Here is a 20,519-nt window from a genome sequence, read left to right as displayed (position 1 = left end):
CTGCCTAGGAACCCATTGACCTATTTTTCTGGCCTGCCCATGCACACTTTAATCATGCAACATGTGAAGTCTGTGAAATGGAATATCCACATTATATAAATTGCAATAACAAACTCTTGACAGATTTCTGCAAAATGTTTGTTGATAACTTCCTTCAATGTCCTGAGACATTATACAAAGAATCATTGTCAGTGTTTTGGAGAGCAAAGAAAAATGAGATAGCCATCTATACTATTTCTCCATTCTAGTATCACATATGCCTGGAAGTCAACCAGATTTCTAACAGGGTTTAAAATGTCAGCCAGAATATACTGAATATATAGTAGACGCAGAGATTGAGTTTCCTTCAGTTTGCTGAGATAAGCTGGGCTTGGAGTGAGTTTGGAGTGAGCTTGGAGTGAGAAGGGAAGGCTCTAATAATAGAATTTATTGCCTTTTAACCAACATTTTCTTACTTCCCACTTCAATTTGTGCCTACCTTTTCTCATAGCCAGATGTCATGTCCAGGTCTATTGTACAGTATCATGTTTGATTATGTTCTAATTTTTTTTACCATAAAAAAATTAGTCAGCAAGGGGCTGGAGTGATAGCATAGTGGGTAGGGCATTTGCCTTGCATGCAGCCAACCCGGGTTTGATTCCCAGCATCCCATATGGTCCCCCAAGCACTGCCAGGGGTAATTCCTAAGTGCAGAGCCAGGAGTGACCCTTGTGCATCACCAGATGTAATCCAAAAAGCAAAAAAGAAAAAAATTAGTCAGCAAAATATATACATTTCTCTAGGAGGAAATAGGAATGAAGCCATCCAAGCAATTCGTTCTACACTAAATTGAAGGGAGAAGTGTATTTTCCCAACAAGAATGCTTTCATCCTATCAGTCCTCAAATAGCACGACTTTGTTTGAAATTCAAATGGGCAAAGATATTTTTTGTGTTTGGTCGAAGGTAATTTTGACTCTTGAACTGCAAAACAACTGAGTTGCCATGTCACTCCAGAACCAGCCGAGGAAGTCTGGAAATGCCCCACATTCAGCCCAGTCTATCAAGCCACATAGTCTTCTGGGAGTCTTCCTGGGTGAACTGTATGGCGGTGAGAGTTCTTCAGAACTCTCTGCACCTGTCCCCCTGCTGATCTTGGCAGAAGCAGAGCCATTCTTGCGGAAGCTCTCCAATGACAGTTGGCAGAGCCCTGGCTCTTTACTTCTAGGGTGTCCTTGACCTCCCAGGGTTGCCAGTGTTCCTGGCCCAGCTCCTTCCCTCTGCTTAAGCTCCAGGATGAAAATCCGGCCACTGAGGAGTCTGTGAATCCTCAGTTCAAAGTAAAGAATCTTCCAGATCAAGGCCAATAGCATTTAACTCCCAAGGACAGAGCCAACTATTACACTCTTCCAGATGTGACTTAATTATAGGGATGGCATTTAGCCTGTGATTGACAGGTCTTGGCCCTACCATCACACCTTGAATAGAAACCCTTGCAGTTTATTATTTAATCATCAGGGTGCAGAAACACGATGTAAGTTTCATAATGACAGATTTATAGATGTGGATGAGGTGCTCAGGGCAAGGCCCTGCTGAAATTAACCAACTTTCAGATGGTGTTTGTCTACTGTCAACCTCGGAAAAAAATGTAAACAAAAATATGGACCCATATTTTTCAAAAAGAGGAACGGTTTCTTTGCATCTCTATCTTCGCATCTCTCATCAGGAAAATAAGGAGAGGTCAGGGAGATAGTAGGGAGTTAAGGCTCTTGCCTTGCATGCAAGGATTCGCGGTTGGATCCTGGGCACCAAATGGTCTCCTGAGTACCCTCAGGGTCAATCCTGAGCACAGATCCAGAAATAACCCCTGAGCATCGCCTGATGTAGCCCAAACCTTTCTTCCCCACCCCAAAATAAAATTAAATGAAGTTTAAATAGAAAACGAAGCAGTGGCATAAATTGTACCGGCCTTTTATTTTTTTCCTCTCTTTTGTTGAAAGTTTTTCCTAACAACAATTTAATCTGATCCCTGTTTCAAGAGCTTGAGGAGTGGAAGCCCAGGAGATCTTGATGAGTTACAGGTGTTTGATGGAAGGAGCAGGTTAGCAGCTTGGGTCGCCACAACTAAGCCAGAGGTTTCATTCTTTTTTTTTTTTTTTGCTTTTTTTGGGTCATACCCAGCGATGCTCAGGGGTTACTCCTAAGTGCAGAGCCAGGAGTGCTTGGGGAACCATATGGGATGCCGGGGATTGAAGCCGGGTCAAGGCAAACGCCCTACCTGCTGTGCTATCACTCCGGCTCCTTCTTTTTTTTTTTTTTTTTGGAGGTTTCATTCTTATGTTACTTACACCTCAGTGCTCTGTAATCTCTGTAGGCATGTGGACAGAATTGTACAGGTGAGAGCTTCAGCTTTTCCACACTTGCTTCTGGAGTGTTTTTCTTGTGCCAAAATAGCAGGGGTTTTTTCGAATACATAATACACCAGGCAGCTATGCACAGACCAGACATCTGCCCCAGACATGGTGGAATAGTTCTGTACTATGAGGAAATCTGTAGCCAGGAGAGAGGCAGGGTGAGACAGTGGCTTCCAGAGCTTTCACTGGCATCGACAGTAAGGAAATAGACATCCATTATGACCCAAATCCCAAATTCCAGCCTGACAATGAAGAGCCAATATGTAAATATACATATACATGCATTACTGAAATAAATTTCAGAGGACACTTCTCTCTTGACTGTTTCATAACTTCTTCTCTATTTCATTCATATATTTTAAATAGATATGTCATCCACTGGACTGATTTTATGTTCTTTTATGCATGGTGCAAGAGGCTATCTCAGTGCGGATGTGTCTGACTGATTCAGTGTGTTCCTCCTGTCCAAAATATAGCCATGTATGTTTGTCTCTCAATGCGGGGCTCAGCCACAACCTATAAAACATTTCCCTGGGCTCCATAGGTGTGTCCTGAGAGAGCAGATGCACTTTGGGGATCTGGTTTGTATCTCCTCTCTCAAGCAGCTAACTTCTCTTTTGGGTCTCTTTCCTATTCCCCTTCCAAATATATCAGAGATCAATAAATAGTTGGACACTAACCTGAAGTATCAGGACCTGGAGCAGCTTGCTGAAACTCTTTGATCCTCAGCGCTCTGACCTATAGTTAAAAACAACAGCAACAACAACAACAAAATTCTGCATCACAATGCTATTGTGAAAGGCGTGTGATGTATTAACTGTGAAACTTTAAAGTGTTCAGTATAATTATCATTTTACCTACAACCTTATAAGCCATGACACATTAAGATCTATGAGGCTTCCTGATGCTTCAACAACTCCGGGTGTTTAATAAACTGCCAAGTGCCTGCGTGCCTTCTAAAAGCAGGTCAGCTCATCTGACAGTTTGGATTGCATGAAATTATACTTTGCTACTTCACCCTCTGATTCACGTTCACAGAGATGGAAAGTAGAACAGTGGTCACCAAGGCTAAGAGGACAGCAGGATTGCGAGCGATTGCTTCATGAGAGCAGAGTTTCAGTCTGAGATGATGAAAAGGTTCTGGAAGTCAATGGGATTGATGTTTGCTTAACAATGTGAATGTCCTTGATTCCACAGAACTGTGCTCTATTTAAAAACATGATGACGATGGCAACTTGGGTGGGGGGGGGCGGGGGGAGTACAGTGTACTTTATTCATGGTACATGAAAGGTTGAGCTCCCAAGGCTTTGTCGAGGGTCTGGAATAGAAATTTGAGGTCAGGAGAGTGTCCGTGTATTGGGTGAGTGGGGGGAGGTGCCCCAGAAGCTGAGGGCTCCCCTCTTCCTCTTAGAGTTTTCGTTGGGTCTGGTGGTCCTGGGGGTGCCTGCTCATTGGAGGTTATGAGGACCATGAGGGTCACCACCCTATTGCTGTAGCTGAACTCATTGTCGTACCAGGAAATGAGCTCGACAAAGTGGTCATTAAGGGCAATGCCAGCCCCAGCATTGAAGATGCAGGAGTGGGTGTCACTGCTAAAGTCGCAGGAGAGAGACAACCTTGTCCTTCACATAGCCCAGGATGCCCTTACGGGGACCCTGTGTGGTCTGTTTCATCACTTCCTTGATATTGTCCCATTGGGCAGCAGGTCAGCTCCCTGACAGACATATTGGGAGTGAGGACACGGAAGGTCATGCCCGTCAGCTTCCTCTTCATCTCCACGATGACCTAGCTAATGGCCTTGGTGGTGACCGTGGCATCAGGGATGATGTTCTGAGCCACCCCTTGGCTGTCATGCCACTGCTTCCCAGAGGGGCCGTCCACGGTCTTCAGGGTGGTAGTGAGGACATGGCCTGTGGTCATGAATCACTCCATGATGCCAGAGTCGTCACGAACAGCCTTGGCCGGGGATGCCGTACGGTTGGTGGCACAGGAGGTGCTGCCGACAGTCTGCAGGGAGTTAGCACACTTCTCATGGCTCACACCCACCGCAGACAGAAGGGCCAGTTCTGATGACCCTTTTGGCACCCACCCCCATTCAACTGAGCCTCAGCCTTGTCCATGTGAGTGCAGACCCTAGTGGGCTCCACAACATAGTCAGCACCAGCTCCACCCCATTTGATGTTGGCCAGATCTTTGTCCTGGAAGACGGAGCTCGGCTTCCCGCTGGTGATGGGCTGCCCGTTCTCAGCCTCGACTGTGACACTAAGCTTCCCGTGGGTGGAATCATACCGAAACATGTAGACTATGGACTTGAGGTCAATGAAAGGGTCATTGGCAGCCACAATTTCCACCTTGCCAGAGTTCAAGGCGGCCTTGGTCACCATGTGGCCGATGTGACCAAATTCGTTCACTCCCACCTTCACCTTCGTGTCTCCGGGATGTGACTGATGCAGTGCAAGAGGCAGCGTCTGTTTAACAGGGAGGAGGAGCAGAGAGCCAAGATGACGACTTTTCATTAAACGATATGTTTCATGGTACTAGCGATTGAATTCAGGACTTCACATATGCAAATCAGCCCCCTGCCACTGAGTCACAGCCCCGGCCCCAGAGAGGTTTCAAGTTCAGTTCATCACACCCAAAGTAGAAACAATGACCTGAAACCACAACCCTCTTTTTAAAACATTTCTATTTCCCCCTACCCTCTGTTGTTTCTCTGTTGACCAGGCTTTTCAAACACTTGGTTTCATTGCGGTGCTCACACACAAAGGGAGCTGGGGATCACTTTGCTGTGGCACTGGGGGTCCCAATTAGCAGGACCCCCGAGATCACACTCAAGCACGCGGGTCAGCTCGAGGAACCAAACTCTCGGTCTCACCAGCCTCATGCCTGCAGGTAAGAACTCTATCAGTGTGCCGGCCCCCAGCCCTGTCCCAAGCCCCTTGACCCGCTTAGAGTTAAAATTCAGGGCAAGACTCAGCAGGTTCAGCTCATTCCTGCCCGGAGGGATATCTCCTGAGCTGGGACCCTCCAGCTCTGCACCTGAGAGATCTGAGAGGGTTTTTTCCCACCTGGTGCAAAGTGTAAGCTAAGGTTCTCTTAAGGTTCTCTCCTCCACTCGGCCTCTCAGCTTGCACGCTCTCTCTCTCTCTCTCTCTCTCTCTCTCTCTCTCTCTCTCTCTGCAGTTGGAAAGTCGGGCCTTCTTCACGAGATGCTGAAAAAGCAAGCAGGTGTTCCACACCATTCAAACCTGGCCTTGGGGCTGGAGCGATAGCACAGTGAGTAGAGTGTTTGCTCTGTATGCAGCCAACCCGGGTTCAATTCCCAGTATCCCATATGGTCCCCCGAGCACCGCCAGGAGTGATTCCTCAGTGCAGAGCCAGGAGTAACCCCTGTGCATCTCGGGTATGACCCCCCAAAAAAAAATGGCCTTGCAGTTGCAGGGAGCTGCTTGCATCCTCAACCATAAATTGGGTGAGTCGTGGTGCTGGCCCAGGCTCAGACTGCATGGGGACTTCACCAGGGCATGAGGTCTGGGGCAGCCATGGTTCACGTAGGGCCAGTTATCACCATCTACCACACTCAAAACAGAAACAATGACCTAAAAACACAACCCTTTTTAAAAAAAAAACAAAAAAAACCCTCTATTTCCCTCTTCTATCTGTTGTTTCCTCTGCTGACCCGGCTTTTCAAACACTTTGGTTTCATTGCTTGGAAATCCTACCGATTTCCAACTTCCCTCCATGCTCTCTTGTCTGCTCCTGAGTTCTGGTTCCCTGTTACTGTCTACATATGGGAGCAGGGCGCCAGTTAAGACAATGGACTTTGGCTGCCAATGTTGGCTAAACCACATGCCCATCGTGAAGTCTCTGGCAAGTCATTCTCTTATTGCCTCACGCTGTTTCAGCTTTCTTTTCTTTTATTCTTTCTCTTTCTTTCTTTCTTTCTTTCTTTCTTTGTTTCTTTCTTTGTTTCTTTCTTTGTTTCTTTCTTTCTTTCTTTCTTTCTTTCTTTCTTTCTTTCTTTCTTTCTTTCTTTCTTTCTTTCTTTCTTTCTTATTGAATCACTGTGAGATAGTTACAAGCTTTCATGTTTGGGTTACAATCACACAATGATCAAACACCCATCCCTCCACCAGTGCACATTTCCTACCATCAACTTTCTTCCTTAAAAAAAAAAAAATATATATATATACATGTGTGTGTGTATATATATACATATATATACTGCATATATAGTGTGTATGCAGGACCCAGGGCTGAGATCTCCAAGGCTGCTCTGATCAGGACTGGGCCTCTTCCACCCAGATTCTCCATTTTCCAGTAGCTAACCAGTCACACCCAGAAACTGTCCCTGGCGCAATGTAATCCCATCCATGGCCAACATCTTGGCACTATAAAACCAAGCTTACATCTAATAGCCTAGTTCTCCCTCTTGGAGATCCTGACAAGCTACCGAGAGTCTATTGCCTGCTCGGGAGAGCCTGGCAAGCTCCCTATGGCATATTCATATCCAGTACAGTATAGTACAATACAGTCACAGATATATACATACCTCTCGGAGAGACTGGCACACTACTGAGAGTATCCTGCCTGCATGGCAGAGTCTGGCAAGCTACCCGTGGCATATACGATATGCCAAAAACAGTAACAATAGGTCTCATTCCCCTGACCCTGGAAGAGCCTCCGATCATTGGGAAAGACGAGTAAGGAGAAGCTGCTAAAATCTCAGGACTGAGTGTAATAGAGATGTTACTGGTGCCTGCTTGAGTAAATCGACGAACAACAGGATGACAGTGATATAGTGATATATATGTATATATATCCTTTTAATTAATTAATATATTAAATCCTTCCTCTTCCTTCCCTTGCTGTTGTAATTGCGATGGCAGGGTTCTACCCCCCTGGGCTGTGGCATTCCCCAAGGTTGGCCACCCATATGTTTTGCCATGGGAAGAGGTGTGCTCTTGATTGAGACACACAAATTATGGGGGTGATGTTCGTGGGTGAGTCGCTGCGATGCTTACCTACATGCTTACCAAAGGTTGCACTTCCTGGCCGTGACCTCACACTTCTGTGTTTTGTTTGTTTGGGGGCCCCACCCATCTGTGTTCAGGGCTTACTCCTGGCTTTGTGCTGAGGGGTCACTCCTGGTCGTGTTCATAGGCCATATGTAGTCCAAAGAGATCAGCTGTGTGCAAGGCAAGTGTCTTAACCTGAACTATGTCTCTCTGGCCCCTCGCATAGTTTTCCAGTGGTGGTGATGCCCCTTGTCATAGTGTTTCCACACACAGCTAGTTGCTGTGTAGCCAAAAATCGCTTATGGTGTTGGAGGGATCTCAGACAGCAGAGCTGCCAGACTCACAAAGCTCTGTTCTGTTGGAATCATGCTTGGTGCATGTGGGACTCTGTGGATTCGAACCTCTTTGACCATGTGCTTGCAAAGCATGTGCTCTAAGACCCAGAGCGATTCCTCTAGTGGTTGTCTCAGTTATCTTTTTTTGTTTTGGTTTTAGAGAAAAATATATTTCAAGACAAAGCATTTTACATAGAAGTTTTTTTTTTAATTTATTCTTTTATTGAATCACCATGTGGAAAGTTACAAAGCTTTCAGGTTTAAGTCTCAGTTAAACAATGCTCGAACACCCATCCCTTCACCAGAATCACAGTATACCTCCCCCCTCCCCCCCACCTCCCCAGCCCCCTACTCCGCATGTGTAACTGGTAAATTTTACTTTACTTTCACTTTACTTTGATTACATTCAATATTTCAACAAAAAAAACCCTCACTATTATTGATTTGGAGTTTCTCCCCCCTAAAGTCGACCTGCTGAGAAGAAAGCATTTGATAATTTGTTTTACATTGCTGAGAATGAAGAGATATGAGGTTGAGAGGCCACACTAGCAGCCGCATGGGTTTGGATTTCTGTATTTTAGTAACTAAGTCCAGAGAAATATCTGCCAGAAATTGCATCCTTGTAAACTTGTACCTTTCAGCTACTTTATATTCCACATATGAGTGCAATCTTTCTATGTCTGTCTCTTTCTTTCTGACTCATTTCACTCAGCATGATACTTTCCATGTTGATTCACTTATATGCAAATTTCATGACTTCATGTTTTCTGACAGCTACATAGTATTCCATTGTATAGATATACCAGAGTTTCTTTAACCAGTCATCTGTTTTTGGGCACTCTGGATTTTTCCATATTGTGGCTGTCTCAGTTATCCTATGTCTCAATTATCTTACCTATAACACGAGGGTGACAGTAGTATTTATCTCATTGTGTTATTATTTTTATTTTTGTTTTGGGAATCACACTTAGCGGTACTCAGGTGCTTAGGTCACTAGCTGGCTCTGCACTTGGGGGACATTGTTGGCAGGCTCAGGGCACCTTCTGGGGATGCTGGGGATCTAACCCAGGTTGGCTGCATGCAAGGACAGTGCCCTCGCCATTGTACTATAGCTCCCACCCCAGATTCACTGTTATTTTGAGTACCAATGGGTGAGTAGGAGTAAAAGAAGTGGTAACTGTGCTTGGCACAAAGTCAGAAGGGCACGCACATGTGCTATTATTGTTATTGCTTTTTGCATCTTTTTCTTTGTCCCAATTAGCAGGTAGGGCGTTTGTCTTGCACGCGGCCAACCTGGGTTCGAGTCCTCCATCCCTCTCAAAGAGCCTGGCAAGCTACCGAGAGTATACCACCCGCATGGCAGAGCCTGGCAAGCTACCCATGGCGTATTCAATATGCCAAAAATAGTAACAAGTCTCACAATGGAGATGTTACTGGTGCCCGCTCAAGCAAATTGATGAGCAATGGGATGACAGTGATAGAGTGATACAGTGAATTAAGGAAATGAAGTGGTGTGGGCAGAAGTTAGGGCCACTAAGACAGAAAGCCTGGAAACGCTGGCCTGGGTGCCCGGGACCTCCAGCCTCACAGAGCTCTCACTTACATCCAAATCCCTCGCTGACATTTAAGCCTCTTTCCTTTGTTCTGCCCACAGGAGACATGGCGAGCAGCTGATCAACACCTTCCCATGGTAATCTCCTGAACGCAGCTGGGAGTGCTTAAAGATTTGCGGCGGACTAAGCTGAGCATCGGAAATTGAGTTGATGATATGTTCGATGCATGGAAGCCTGGGCTGTGGCACAGGCCGGGTTATTCATTGACACCCCTCCCTGCTCCTGGCCCCCTAAGGAAGCTGGGGTCAGAGGTGGGAGGGAGGTTCCGTCTCAGTGACCGCACTGAGGGGATACCTGCCTGAAACCCGGAGGACAATGCAAGCAGGGGCTGAGGGGTGCTGCAGAGGTGACACTCAGCTGGCTTCAAAAGATTTCAGTCCAGGAACTGATTGTGTTGCGCAGTTAATTAGCACCTACTGTTTACTGCAGTGAGTTCTTGCTGAGTCCACCAGTAGCCCTTCTGGCTAATCCAATAAGCACTTTCCAATCCTCTGCTTCCTGGCCTACCCTATAATATGTTTTTCTCTCCTGTTTTGGAAGGACACAAAACTTGGGGTGTTGTTGGTTTTGGAGTCAGAACGCCTGGACTCGAGTCCTAGGCCTGCACTTAGTGGCTGTATCTTGTAGATCTTGGGGCCAATAACTTAACCTGTCACTTTCTTCATTATCCTACTCATCTTTTCCCTAAGGTGGAAAGTAATAATATTTTAATTAGAGTTGCATTAAAAGTTAACATAAAACTTGCTTTTATAAATCTCTTAGCCCAGAAGAGATGCATAGCAAGAATTTAATATTAATAAAACAGGGGCCTGAGCCATAGTACAGCAGGTGGGACGTTTGCCTTGCACACGGCCAACCTGGATTTGACCCCCAGTATCCCACATGGTCCCCTGAGCCCCATCAGGAGCGGTCCCTGAGCTCAAAGCCAGGAGTAAGCCATGAGTCCTGCCAGGTGTGACCAACTGTCACTGTCACTATCATCCTGTTGCTCATCCATTTGCTTGAGTGGGCACCAGTAACATCTCCATTGTGAGCCTCATTGTTACTGTTTTGGGCATATTGAATACGCCATGGGTAGCTTGCCAGGCTCTGCCGTGTGGGTGAGATACTCTTGGTAGCTTACCAGGCTCTCTGAAAGGGGTGGAGGAATCGAACCCGGATTGGCTGCATGCAAGGGAAATGCCCTGACACTGTGCTATTGCTCCAACCCTGGTGTGACCAAAACCAAAAAAATTTAATAAAGCAAAATCCTCTTATTAGGCATTTAAGAAAAATTGTAGGGCCTCAGTAAAAGTACAGCTGGTAGGGCATTTGCCTTGCTCACAGCCAACCGGGTTTGATCTCTGGCACCCCATAGAGTCCCCTGAGCACCATAAAGAGTAACTCCTGAGTGCAGAGCCAGGAGTAAGCCCTGAGCTCTGCTGATTGTGGCCCCAATTTTTTTTTTTAATTTTACTGTTACCGTTTTTGGCATATCAAATACGCCATGGGTAGCTTGCCAGGCTCTGCCGTGCAGGCGGGATACTCTCGGTAGCTTGCCAGGCTCTCTGAGAGGGATGGAGAAATCAAACTCGGGTCAGCCACGTGCAGGGCAAATGCCTTACCCACTGTGCTATCGCTCCAGTCCACCTCATTACATTATCAATTCATTATCAAGTTTTTGACTCCTAAAATTACTCCCTTTTATGCCAAAAACAGTAACAACAAGTCTCACAATGGAGACGTTAAATCACTGGTGCCTGCTTGAACAAATTTTATTGTCATTTTTTGTGTGGAGAGGTGTGGGGGGAAGCCAAGCGGTGCTGAGGAGCTTGGCCTGGTGATGCTCAGGGGACCATGCAGTACCAAGACTTGAACTTGGTACTGTTTGTTTCATTTATAGCTAGCTTAGCAACATTGTCTGTAGAATTATTTTGAAACTCAGATTTTTTTTTTGAGAAAAAGAAAAAGGTAAACTATTACATAGTATAAAACTTATTTGGGGGGCAGGAGTGATAGGACAGTGGGTAGGGCGTTTGCCTTGCACGCGGTCTACCTGGGTTCGATTCCCAGCATCCCATATGGTCCCCCGAGCACCACCAAGAGTAATTCCTGAGTGCAAAGCCAGGAGGTAACTCCTGTGCATTGCTGGGTGTGACCCAAAAAGCAAAAAAAAAAAAAAAAAAAAAAAATTAAGTTTGATGTTTAATGAAGAGTGTGTTGCTAACTTTTGTAATTTATAAGATTTTGAAACTGTTCAGAGATGACGTATTTGATGACATTCTGTAAAAAGAATTCAAAACAGGATAGTTGTTTTGTAGTAACTAAACATTATTTTAGTATTTGTATATAACTATTGATATAATATAATTTTTCCTCTTGTTTCATTTTTTTATTTGGGCATAAGGATTTACAATAAAATTTTTTCTACTAGAAAAAAAAGACTTGAACCCAGGCCTCCTGCAAGCAAAGCTTGTAATTCAGCCCATTGAGCTTTCTCATCCTAGCCCCATTATATATATATATATATATATATATATATATATATATATATCACTGTCACTGTCATCGTCACTGTCATCCCGTTGCTCACCAATTTGTTCGAGCAGGCACCAGTAACGTCTCTCATTGAGAGACTTATTGTTACTGTTTTTGGCATATCCAACATGCACAGGTAGTTTGCCAGGCTCTGCCTCGAGGGCTCGATACTCTCGGTAGCTTGCCCAGCTCTCCAAGAGGGGCAGAGGAATCGAACTCGGGTTGGCTGAGTGAAAGGCGAATGCCCAACCGCTGTGCTATCCCTCCAGCCCATATATATATATATTTTTTTTTTTCTTTTTGAGTCACACCTGGCAATGCACAGGGGTTACTCCTGGCTCTGCACTCAGGAATCACTCCTGGTGGTACTCAGGGGACCATATGGGATGCTGGGAATCAAACCCGGGTCGACCACGTGCAAGGTGAACACCCTACCCTCTGTGCTCCAGTCCCCCCATTGTCTATTTTAGATGTTAACCTCTTGTCAGATTTATGGCTTCCAAATAGCTGTCCCAGGGTATTTATGATAGTACAATGGGTAGGGTGCTTGCCCTGCATGCAGCTGACTTGAGTTCGATTCCTGATACCCCATATGGTTCCCTGAACCTGCCAGGAGTGATCCTTGAGCCCAAAGGCAGGTGTAAGCCCTGAGCACAGCTGGGTGTGACCCAAAAACAAAAATAAAAGAAACAAGTATCTATTCCATTCAGTGAGTTGCCTTTTCGTTTTGATGATGGTCTCTTTTGCCCTAAAATCAGAAGCTTTTTCGTTTGTTGTAGTTGTGTTAATTTTTCTTTCTGTTTCCCTTGATGTTGGAGTTGATTCCCCAAAGACATAGCTAAGCCTGATATGGAAGTATGCTACTTATATTTTCTTATAAATACATTATATGCTTTTGGGTCTGACATTTAAATACTTAATCCACTTTGAGTTAGTTTTTGTGTTGCTGTTAAATTATGTTCTCACTTCATTCTTTTACATGTGGCTGTTCAATTTCCCTAACCCATTTATTGAAGAGATTTCCTTTTCTCCACTGTGTCCCTGGTTCCTTTGTGATAAGTAAGTAGACCGTATACGTGAGACTTTGTATTTGGGCTCTCCCATTCTATTCAGCGGAATAGATACCATTCTATTCCATTGGTATCTTTATATCTTATATTGTGTTTTTTTCATTACTATGGGTTGTGTCATTGTATTTGAAAATAAGGGTTTATAATTTTTCTCAGAATTGCTTTGCTATTTGGAGTCTTTTTTTTCTTTTTCTTTCTTTCTTTCTTTCTTTTTTTTTTTTTGGCTTTTTGGGTCACACTCCTGGCTCTGCACTCAGGAATCCCCTGTCAGACCTCAGGGGATCATATAGGATGCCAGGGATCGAACCCGGAGAGGCTGTGTGCAAGGCAACTGGAATTTTTATGTTTTTATACTAATCTTAGGAATTTCTGTTTTATATCTGTGAAGAATGCTGTTGGGACTGTGATAGAAATGACATGAAATTGATATATGTTACTTTTTGAACCATGTTAATCTTCAATCTATGAACATGGACATGGATCATGTTTCCATTTCTTTGTGTCTTCTTTTTCCTCAATAGTGTCATAGTTTGAAATGTGTAGGTCTTGAACTGGAGAGTTAGTACAATGGGGAAGGCACTTGCCTGCACACGCCCAGCCTGGGTTTGATCCCCAGCATTGCATATGATCCCCCGAGTCCTGCCAGGAAGGATCCTGAGTGCGGAGCCATGAGTAAGCCTAGGGATCACTGGGTGTTGCCCCCCAAAAAATAAATTTAAAAAATGAATGTACAGGTCTTTCACTTTCTTGGTTAAGTTTAATAGGCATTTTGGTTTTTGTTTTGTTTTCTGGGCTACACCAGGAAGTGCTTGGGGCTACTCCCCTATTGTTTGGGGGCTGTTTTCAGGGTGCTTAGGAGCCAGGAAGTGCTGGGGATTGAACTTGGGTCTCTTGCATGCGGTATATATACACACTAGCCTTTTTGGTTATCACAAACCCTCGGGCCTCTGTTTTTAGGTATTTTATTCTCTCTAATGTAATCTTAAGTGAGATTGTTTTGTTTTACCTTTCTGCTAGTTTGTTTTTGGTGTGTAGAAATGCAATACTGGGTCAGAGAGCTCACAGGTTTTAGTATAGTGGTTTGCATGTGGGAACCCTGGGTTCAATTCCCAGCACCACATGGAAGCCTGAGCATTACCAGAAGTGACGTCCAAGCAATGCGCCAGGAGTAACCTCTGAGCTCTGCTAGGTGTGACTCCAAAACAAACAAACCAAAAAAGTAACTTATTTGTGCTGATTTTGTGGCCTAACACAACTATTCATTCATTATTTCTAACAGTTTTTTATATAGTCCTTACTGTAGGGTTTTCTATGTACATCAGACACAAATAGAGAGAGTTTGACTTCTTTCTTTCTAACACGGATATCTTTCCCTTCCTTCTCTGGCCTACTTGTCCTGATAAAACCTTTAATACTGTCTTGGATGAAAGTGGTGAGAAGAGCATCCTTGTTTGTTCCTGATCTTAGAGGAAAGCTTTCCATTTCCACAGTTCAGAATGTTGTCTGTGGGTTTGTCATCGATGGCCTCACCTAATATACTGTTGAGGTACTTTCCTACTGTACCCCTGTTATTGAGAGTTTTCCAACTTTTCTCCATTGACTTCTGAGTTAATGGCTCATTTCCTCTTCCCTATTGAACCACTTTTCCAATCCTCTTCTCTCATCCATGAAAAAACTGGCAGTTCTCCCAAGATTCAGCCCTTAATCCCACATGCGTCTAATTTTATGTAACCTTCTGCGTGATTCATGTCCTGGGTCTCCAGTCCCATACATACACAACTGCCTTGGAGACCTTTAAGTGACCTTTTCACTCTAGATGCCTATCTGCATAATCCAAGCTTCCTGCCACCTGAAAGGTCTAAAGTCGAGCTGTGACCAAGTAGAAACGGGGGCAAGACCAGCCATCAGCCATCAATATTTAAAAAAAAAAAAAAATCCCTAAATTGAGCAAAATACCTGAGTTAACTGTTCCAAGCAGCCCAAGCTCTCCTGTGGTCCCTCAGAGAAGAGAAACACAGGTGAGTCCCAGAATCATTCTCACTCTCTCTGGAGGGGCCACGTCCCAAACAAAAGCAAGTGAACCGAGGCTAGAGGACCAGCACCGGCCCCGCTGCTGAGCAGGCACAGACCAGAGTCTGGTTGGGGCTGACAGCTGGGATCTGCAAAGGGTGCAGGCGAGGAGGTTCAGCAGAAGGAGGGTTCCAACGCCCTGTGGGTGCTGGGCTCAGAGCCAAGGTGTACATGTGTAAGGTGAGACATTTCAGGGATTACCAGATACCAGCTTCTGTGGGGTTGAAAGCTGAGCAGGGATATTAGAGTTCAAGCAGTGATTTGGGTGATGGGGGGAGGGGCAGGGAGAAGTGATCATTGGAATTTTGGCTTGGTGAAAGAGGAAAGCCACATTAACACTTTGTTAATAATGCCTCAGGCATCCTGATGAGCGATCCAAAGAGATCCTAGTTTAAAAATAGGACCACGGGACCAGGGAGATAGTCCAAAGGTTAAGGCGCTGCTTGCAGATGTCTGACCCTAGCTCGATCGCTGATAACACCACAAGGCCTCCTGAGCACAGAATCAGGATAAGCCCCGAGCACCACATCTGGGTGTGGTCCAACTCTCCACTTCCTTTCCTCTCCAAAAGAATTAAAGTAAGGGACCATAGTCTTCAGCAAAACATTTTCAGATGTTTGCCTGCTGGCTAGTAAAATCAGCATCGCCTGAAAATTTGTTAGATGTAATGTTGGGAATGCAAATGCAAGCCTTGATACATACATATCAGAACCTATCTGAAGAGCTAGTGACAGCACAGATTTCTGGGATTCTCCCCCAAGTTCCTGATCTGATAGGTCAGAGATGAGCCTTAATATTTGCATTCCCAACATTACATCACATGGTCTAGTTCCGACTTTTGGCTTCACAACTCATTAGATGCAAATTTGGGCAGATGCTTAGATATTTCTGAGTCTCAGTTTTCTAAACTGGGAAAAAAATTTTTTTTAAAGCCCAATGGTGGAAATTTTGCAGATTTCACAGAAATATCGTGCATCTCTTTTGCCAGTCCCAGTTAAACTAGACATTCTCTGAACCTCAGTCTCATGGCTACAACTCACGTCACATGCTCACACACAGTCAGTGTGGCTCTGCTGCCCGAGCTTCTCACTCCAGAGCCTCGGCTAGACACAGCCACAGGACCCAGAGATCGTCAATGGGTGGAGTACACACTTTTCCATGCAGGAGACCCAGGTTCTAAACCCAACACAGCCTGGTGTCGTGAGCATTGCCAGGAGAAACCCCTGAGCATAGAACTTTGAGTTTCTCCTGAGTACCACCAGGGATGGCCCAGAAACAAACAAAAAAAAATTAAGAGAAAATTTGGCAGTGAAGAAAGAGGAAGCCATTCTCTTGAATATTACCATGTGCCAGAGCAAAGCGAAAGCAAAAGCCTGACAAGTTACATTCTAGTTCTTTATTCCTTTTTTGCTTTTCTTGGGGGGGAGGGCAGGGGACACCCAGCAGTGCTCAGGGTTGACTCCTGGTTGACTCTTGATGGGACCCTGGGGACCATACTTGGTCCTGGAGATTTAACCCCTGCTTGGTCCCACACAAGGCAAGTGCCCTACCCACTGTACTATCACTTTAGCCCCAAGCTCTTGATTTTTAAACTAGCTTGGGTCTCCAAGGTTGAGGCCACCCAACAGAACATTTCCCAGTAGAGGAACTCTGAAAGCCTCAGAAGTATATTTTCAAAGACTGACAAAGATCAGATGGGGTGGAGGTTGAGGCGGGGAAGGGCATGCTACCGTTAATAAAAGATCTTGAATTCTGGGTGTAAACTGACCTGCTTACACCAGTGTATAGTCAGTGCAGGAGACCGAAGTGATTTGGAGATGCTGTTCCCATTAGGAATTAGGAATTGCGCAAGTGTTGTCATCAGAAAAAAAAAAAAAAAAAAGATGGGGCCAGAACGATAGCACAGCGGGTAGGGCATTCGCCTTGCACGCGGCCGACCTGAGTTCGATCCCCGGCATCCCATATGTTCCCCCAAGCACCGCCAGGAGTAATTCCTGAGTGCAAAGCCAGGAGTAACCCCTGAGCATCGCTGGGTATGACCCAAAAAGCAAAAAAAAAAAAAAAAGAGAGAGAGAAAAATCTAACAAAACAAGCTATAAGTTTAGTTTCCAGTGAAGCGAAGCATGATTGGGGTCTTCAAACTTTGAGAGGGGCTCAGAAGAATAGTTCAGTGGCTTAGAACCTTTCTCAGGCCCCAGAGAGAGCTCAGAGGGCTAGAGTATGTGCCTAACAAGAATAGGGCACCAGATTTTTTTTTAATTTATTTATTTTTAATTAGAGAATCACCGTGAGGGTACAGTTACAGATTTATACACTTTTGTGCTTATACTTCCCTCATACAAAGTTCGGGAACCCATCCCTTCACCAGTGCCCATTCTCCACCACCCGTAAACCCAGTGTCCCTCCCACCCTCCCCAATCCCATCTCCCCCCCACCCCACCCTGCCACTGTGGCAAGGCATTCCCTTCTGTTCTCTCTCTCTAATTAGCTGTTGTGGTTTGCAATAAAGGTGTTGAGTGGCCGCTGTGCTCAGTCTCTAGCCCTCATTCAGCCCGCAACTCCCTTCCCCCACATGGCCTTCGACTACAATGTAGTTGGTGATCGCTTCTCTGAGTTGACCTTTCCCCGGAACGTGAGGCCAGCCTCGAAGCCATGGAGTCAACCTCCTGGTACTTATTTCTACAGTTCTTGGGTGTTAGTCTCCCACTCTGTTATTCTATATACCATAGATGAGTGCAATCTTTCTATGTCTGTCTCTCTCTTTCTGACTCATTTCACTCAGCATGAAACTTTTCATGCCCATCCACTTAACTACAAAATTCTTGACCTCCTTTTTTCTAACAGCTGCATAGTATTCCATTGTATAGATGTACCAAAGTTTCCTCAACCAGTCATCCGTTCTGGGGCATTCGGGTTTTTTCCAGATCCTGGCTATTGTAAACAGTGCTGCGATGAACATACATGTGCAGATGTTGTTTCGATTGTACATTTTTGCCTCTCTGGGATATATTCCCAGCAGTGGTATTGCTGGGTCAAATGGGAATTCAATATCTAATTTTTTGAGAGTCGTCCAAATTGTTTTCCAGAGGGGCTGAACCAGTCGGCATTCCCACCAGCAGTGAAGAAGGGTCCCTTTCTCCCCACATCCTCTCCAACAGCGGTTGCTTTTGTTCTTTTGGATGTGTGCTAGTCTCTGTGGTGTGAGGTGGTATCTCATGGTTGTTTTGATCTGCATCTCTGATGATTAGTGATGCAGAGCACTTTTTCATGTGCCTTTTGGCCATTCGTATTTCTTCCTTGGTAAAGTTTCTGTTCATTTCTTCGCCCCATTTTTTGATGGGGTTGGATGTTTTCTTCTTGTAGAGTTCAACCAGTGCTTTATATACCATTGATATCAACCCCTTATCTGATGGGTATTGTGTAAATATCCTTTCCCATTCTGTGGATAGTCTTTGTATTCTGGTCACTGTATCTCTTGCGGTGCAGAAGCTTTTTAGTTTAATGTAGTCCCATTTGTTGATCTCTGTTTTTACTAGATTGCTTAGTTCCGTGTCACCTTTGAAGATACCTTTATCTTCAATATCGTGGAGGGTTTCGCCGACCTTGTCTTCAATGTACCTTATGGTTTGTGGTCTAATGTTGAGGTCTTTAATCCATTTTGATCTGACTTTTGTGCATGGTGTCAGGTCAAGGTCTAAACCCATTTTTTTGCATGTGGTTGTCCAGTTGAGGGCACCAGATTTGGTCCCTGTCACTGCATGGTCTCTGGAGAATCCCTGGCTTTAGGCCAAGTGACAGAAAGCCACATCTTTCAGACACATAATGCAGTGGAGGATAAATGGTTGAAAAATATAATGACCAAAGAGCAAAAGTGTGTGTTGTTTTTCTTTTATGAAGTAACTCACTGGTAACTCACTGATTGCACACAAGGAAGTGGCCAAAGGAATGCAGTTTCTGAGGTCAGTTCTTTCTTAGACAGGGTGTGAAACAGACTGAACATATGCATTGTGTATTGTTAACAATGAAATGTGCTTTGGAGGCCAGATCAGATCCCATGACAACAGTCCCAACAGTATCGATTAACATGGCTCATCTAGCTGTTGGGGTCTCCCTTGGTCTTACCAGATGGACATGTATAGACTGAAGTAGGATTGCTGCTCAGCTCTGTGTAGTTCTGTGTTGGGATTAACTAGAGTTTCAGATAGTTACATATGTCCTTTCCCATCATTGATCATCTTCTAGCTGCTGGTTCTGAGGGAACGTGCAATGTAAGTCAAGGTCCTAGTTCCTGTGGGAAAACAAAAAAAGAGGACAAGTCAAATATTGGGCATCCATTTCTCCAGCTGAATGCCTTTGCATTTCAACTTACATCTTAAATACCCAAGAAGAAAAAAAGAAAAAGAAAAGAATCCTAAATAGACATCTCTTCTTTTTTTTTTTTTTCAATTTTATGATGGTCATCTTCATCTTCATCTTGAGGAAGATTGTTAGGAAACAGCAACCTTTTCTGCTAGCAAAGACTGCCCTGCTGTTTGACAGAGCATCTGAAACCCCAAACCTGGAGTACTGGAGTAGCCTGTAGCCTGGAACTCAGGAGTCCTCTGTGAGCAAGAATTCAACCTAGTTAACCTTGTTGTTTGTGTTTGCAAGACCAGAGATAAAGAAAATCCATCTTCAAAATACACTTGAAAGGCATCATGTCCTCAGTGCATGCCAAGGGAAGGAGTCAGCAAATGAGTGCCCTTGAGGATAAGTCACTCTCCGGGCCGGTTTCTATAGGAGGTTAGTAATACCCTGAACTCGGGAGCATTTTGCTTCTCTGACTCACGCAGGTCGAGGGGAGGGCAATGTATGGGTATAAGAGAATGGTGGCCTGTGGCTCTTAATACCATATTCTAAAATTCAATTTATATACTTTGAATGACCATGTAACATTTGTCTTACAGTTTCAAATCATCTCAGGGTCAGGGAGCTGGGCTGGAGCGCCCAGGTTCAATCGCGGGCATGGTCTGCTGGGCACCACGCTGGGAAGCATCTCCTGAGCACTGCTTGGGATGGCCCAAATGCCAAACTAAACTTGAAAAATTCAAGAAGTCTCAAATCCAGAGGTGAGTTTTCTGTAGTGATTAAATAGCTGCGCTGTGTGAAATGCAAGCTATGACATGAAGACTGTGTCATAGCTGATTGCTAGGTACATGAGCATCTCTGGGGTCTGTCATTGAGACTTTTTGCAAACAGCACCTTTATCAATGGGTTATGACTCATGATACTTACAAACTGCAGCCTCTCAAATTGAGATACTTCTTTTATCATTATTATTATTATTTTATTGATTCACCATGGCTGGAGTGATAGCACAGCAGGTAGGGCATTTGCCGTGCATGCGGCCCACCCGGATTCGATTCTTCCATCCCTCTCAGAGAACCTGGCAAGCTACCGAGAGTATCTCACCTGCACAGCAGAGCCTGGCAAGCTACCTGTGGTGTATTCGATATGCCAAAAACA

General features: G+C 44.8%; 1 pseudogene; it reads right to left on the bottom strand.

Moving 5' to 3' along the window:
* Positions 1-3,661: 3,661 nt before the first annotated feature.
* On the bottom strand, positions 3,662-5,275 carry LOC101546714 (glyceraldehyde-3-phosphate dehydrogenase-like; annotated as a pseudogene).
* Positions 5,276-20,519: the final 15,244 nt, after the last annotated feature.

This window comes from Sorex araneus, chromosome 5, assembly GCF_027595985.1.
Source record: "Sorex araneus isolate mSorAra2 chromosome 5, mSorAra2.pri, whole genome shotgun sequence".
In the NCBI taxonomy this organism is placed as follows: domain Eukaryota; kingdom Metazoa; phylum Chordata; class Mammalia; order Eulipotyphla; family Soricidae; genus Sorex; species Sorex araneus.
This window is presented reverse-complemented; position numbering and strand designations above follow the sequence as displayed.